This window comes from Cajanus cajan, chromosome 2 (genome assembly GCF_000230855.2).
Source record: "Cajanus cajan strain Asha chromosome 2, NIPB_CcT2T_4, whole genome shotgun sequence".
Lineage (NCBI taxonomy): Eukaryota > Viridiplantae > Streptophyta > Magnoliopsida > Fabales > Fabaceae > Cajanus > Cajanus cajan.
This window is the reverse complement of record NC_138518.1, coordinates 29,441,674-29,446,576: the sequence shown is the minus strand read 5'-3', so window position 1 is coordinate 29,446,576 and position 4,903 is coordinate 29,441,674.

The following is a 4,903-nucleotide window of genomic DNA, read 5'->3' as shown; positions in this document are numbered from 1 at the left end:
CCATTTCAAGTGATCAGTAATCATCAACCAAGAAAACTCAACAATCAGTAATCAACAAACCAAAAGACTCCAATAGCACACACGCTTGGAGAGGCATTATAATACTCACCTGGTAGGAGCAACACAAGATTCTTGCCAACCAATCACTAGTCAAAAATCCCAAGAAGATGCCTAGAGAGGCATCATAATACTCGCATAGTGGGAAGAGCACAAAATTCTCACCATACATCCCAGATACAGACGCTTGGAGAGGCATCACAATACTCACACGACAGAAACAACACTAGAATCCTTGCCACACATGTCATCCACCAATCGAGACGCCTGGAGAGGCATCATAATACTCACACGGCACAAACAACACCAGAATCTTTGCCAAACATCTCATTCCCCAATGGAAACGCCTAGAGAGGCATCACAATACTCACACGGTAGGAACAACACTAGAATCCCTGCCACACATGTCATCCCTCAATGGAGACGCTTGGAGAGGCATCATAATACTCACACAGCAAAAATACAAGCTTGGAAAAGGTTCCCTGGATCCTCAAAACTAGTACAAGATCAAAAAAGGTTCGTTGGACCCTCAAAACAAGTACAAGCCCGAAAAAGGCTCACTGGATCCTCAAAACCAGTACAAGCTCAAAAAAAGTTCACTAGATCCTCAAAATTAGTACAAGCTTGAAAAAGGTTTGTTGGACCCTCAAAACCAGTACAAGCTCATAAAAGGTTCGTTGGACCCTCAAAACTAGTACAAGCTCAAAAAAGATTCGTTGGATCCTCAAAAATAGTACAAGCTCGGAAAAGGTTTGTTGGATCCTCAAAACCAGTACAAGCTCAAAAAAGGTCGATTGGAGCCTCAATACCAGTCCAGCTTGGAGAGACTGGAATAAGCAACACTCACCATAGGCCGGTTGAAGCCTTAATGTTAGTCCAGCCTGGAGAGGCTGGACTCAGAATATACTTATACCTCAATGAACAATGAATAAGAAATCACACCATCACAAGACAAGCAGAACCAGCACGAAGCATCTACGCTGAATCGAAAGCTTAGATGGTACAATCTACCATTCTTGTCACCCAAAGGAGCACGCAACTCAACACTCAAGTGTTCTAAAGGGAAAGGATATAAGTAAACCCATCTAGCCAAAGGAAACAACGTGGAAGCGCTTGCATGAAGAGACAAAGAGGAGACCCAGACGAAATGTCTACGTCTTTTGATGGAGGCCCATGGGCCAAGGGCCCAATTACTAGGGCTATGGCAAGGAGGATGCATGAAGAATGGGCCAATGCTCAAGAGAAGCCCATAGTACTTTTTAGCTGGGCTTTAACTCTAGCCCATGTAGATTAGGTTTGGGCCCATTGGGCTTGTATTTTGTTTTTGGGCCTTGTATTTTGGCCGAATAGATTAGGAATTTCATTTCATTGCCATTTGAATTTATGGTTAATTAGGGTGGCGTGTGCATCTCAATTTACATGTAATTAGCATTACATTTAGAGAGCATTTCGGCCATGTGCACTCATGCACATGGGGTGACCAAAATTACTCCTAAATGCATGCTAAATCACATGCAAATTAGGAGGCACATGGGGTGACCGATCTTGGCACCAAAATTTGAATTCAAACATTCAAATTTTGGCGCCTAAGGTTAGTTAAAGCATACCATGGTTTAACTTAACCTTAGGTTAAGCTTAGCTTGTCACATACCTTTCCTACTCCTATAAATTCACTATGGCCGGAACTTGTATTCACTTTGGCATTTTATGAGAATTCATTCATTGAATATTTCTCTCTTACCGAAGTCACTCTAGGAGAACCCTTTATCCATTTCTACTTGAGACTCTCTCTTTGTAGAGCTAGGCTTAGCATTCTTTTATCCGGAATTGGAAGATCAAACTAGGCTACACTTGCTTCTCCACTCTTGCTTCTTCTCCTTGCGTCAATCAAAAAGGATCCGTGGAGAGGTGTGTCCAAGAATCATGGGGTTTTCCCTATGAAAGCTCCATCATCTTTACTTGCCTTTGGAAAAGTAACACATAGCTATCCAAAAGGACAAGTAAAGAGGAGTAACTGTAGACACCTAATTTTTTTCGATACATATAAACAAGGAAATAGAAATTTAACATAAGAAAAAGGAGTTCCTAAAGGCCCAAAACACAAAGGGACAAAATTAGGAGCCCGAAACGGGTCGTTCCCAAATCAAGACGGGTCATTCCTAGCTTTAAAAATAGCCTGTAACCCTACGTCAGAACATCTTGTTCTGACCTAGTTTGTTAAATGCAAAATTCAAATCCAAAACATGTCGTTCCAGTTTCAAATTTTGTGTGTAACAGAAAGGCCCAAAATAATCCGTTTTGAATTCAAAATAGTCCGTTCTGGTGGATTTTCGTGCCTATAAATAGGAGGCTCGCATACAGTGCTCGGGGACTGAAAATAGTGAAAGAAATTGTCTATTAAAGTCTTTATAGTTTGAATTTCTCTTTCTCTCTCTTATTCTCTTTGTATTTCTTGAGAGTTATGAGGTATATCGTAGTGTGAAAGGCAGCCAACAAGTGCCTCAAGACCACAACGTTCAAAGTATTTATAAAAGTTCGCTCAAAGAGGTATTTTCATCCAATCCTTTCTTCATTATTTACTTCTTCAGTCATAAATGATATTATAACTAAAAGAAATCATGTAGATGTTTTAGGGTAAACCGTGTAAATATAAAGTTAAGCATGTAAATAATTATTAATAAAGGGAACTAAATATTTAAATTATCATTCTACATTACGCTAATTTGATCATAAGGGTACCGATTTAGGAAGTTGTAGGATTCTTAATACATTCCCTACACGTAATCGACCCCGAGTCCAATTCTAGTTAAAAAGACCAAGTTAGCATTTTTCGAAAACCCTTTCCTTTTTTTATGTTTTAAGTAAAACATCGATGACGACTCCCATGAACCACTTTTTGAAACCATCAATTAAGGTTTAGTTTGACATTTGAACATTCCTCAATTGATGAGATTTTCAATTTGGAAGTAAACTATCTATGGATAAGATCAAAATTTTCCAAGTTCCGACACTCCTCCTATGTACATGACACTTTGAATGATTTTGAGAAATAAAATTTAGATTTTTCTATCAAAGTTTCTAGTTTTCTCTTTGGAGAAAATTTCTTCTTATTAACTTTTATCAAGGAATTCCTTCTTATGGCAAGTTTTTCACCCTCTTGCTTATCTTCATTTGAAGTGTTGCACATCATCTCTCACCTTTCCACCATTTTTGTTGAGTTTCATGAAGCAAGAGTTCCATGAATGAATATTGAAAGCATTAATGAAGCTAGTTAAAGAGAAGTATCAACCATCTCTTCACTAGTTTCAATAGAGCCACACTTTGCCTTCTTCCGTTGTTGTTGATACCTTTCTCTCTCCCTTTTTCAACACCCAAGACCTCTTTGACCAAGGTATACTTTCATCTTAAGTTCAAGAGTTTCTTTCCTAAGAGAATTCTTTGTCCAAATGGTCCATTCTTTATGAGTTAATGGGTTAATCTTTGAATTGCTCAAACCTTGTTTATGGAACCCATATCCAAGATTGATAAGCTAAGGACAATGCTAAAGGAGTTGGAAACCACTCTTGTTGCGACCATTTCTGCCAACTACGAAATCCATGTGTACAATGAAAATATTGAGGCTGATAGAAAAAGGATTCAAGACTTGGTTGATAGTTTGAAAGAAAAATTAAATGCTTCTAATAATGCCAAAACCAAGTTGGCCAAGGAGCTTCAAGTTAATTAGGAGCAACTTCACTCTATGACTCCTAAAAGAGACACTGTGTCAAAGATCATGGTATAATATGTAGATTAAGAAAAACGAGAGAAAGAATTCTGAAGAGAATTGAGGAAATTTCTTATTGCAGAAAAACAGAGAAAGAAGATTACAAAAGTCACAAAACAAAAATACAAGGATGACTATTTATAGAAGAAAAAACAATGATAACAACTAACTAATTGTAATTAATCACAAACTAATTGAGAAAGATAAAAAAAAAATAACTAACAGTAAATTTTTGTTCACATTATATTCTGTAACATGCCCCCTCAAGGTGGAATGTATATATCATACATTCCAAGCTTGGAAATAAGAACTTGGAAGGGACCAAAAGCTAAGGGTTTTGTCAAGACATCAGCAACTTGTTCCTTTGAGGTGATAGGCATCAAATGAAGAAAGCCTGATTTAATTTTTTCTCTAATAATATGACAATCTATTTCTATATCTTTGGTTCTTCGTGAAAAACAGGATTTGCAGCTATGTACCTTGCCGATTGATTATCACAAAAAAATATCACTGGTAATTAGAGATGGCAACGGGGTGGGGCGGGTACGGGTTTCATGATACCCATCCCTGTCCCCGCGAGCCAAACCCATCTCTGTCCCCGTACCCGTACCCGTCAGGTATATGATTTCTGTAACAGCCCAATTTTCAATGGGCCTTGGGCCCAATTCGTTGCCCGGAACGGGCCGTTTCAAAAGTGAAACGGGCCGTTCCGGAATAAAGAATTTGCCTAAAAAACGTAGTTGAGAACGGGCCGTTCCGGTTGGAGAACGGGTCGTTCTGGTTTGGAGAACGGGCCGTTCTGGAATTGGAACGGGCCGTTCTGCTGGGATTGAGAACGGGCCGTTCCGGGTTAGTGAGGCAGATTCCTATAAATAGGGGGCTTCACTTCTCATTTTTCACACACCTCTGATTCTCATTCTTTCTTCTCTTCTGTTCTCTCTTCTTTCCCTCTCCTTCTTTCTGAAGACCAAGAGGAATCTAGAGAAGGAGGTTCTACCCTAGTTTTAGTTCCGGTCCCTGTTTAAGGAAAAGAGGAGGAGGTTCTGCCCTAGTTCCTATTTATCCAGGTACGGGGGAAAAAAG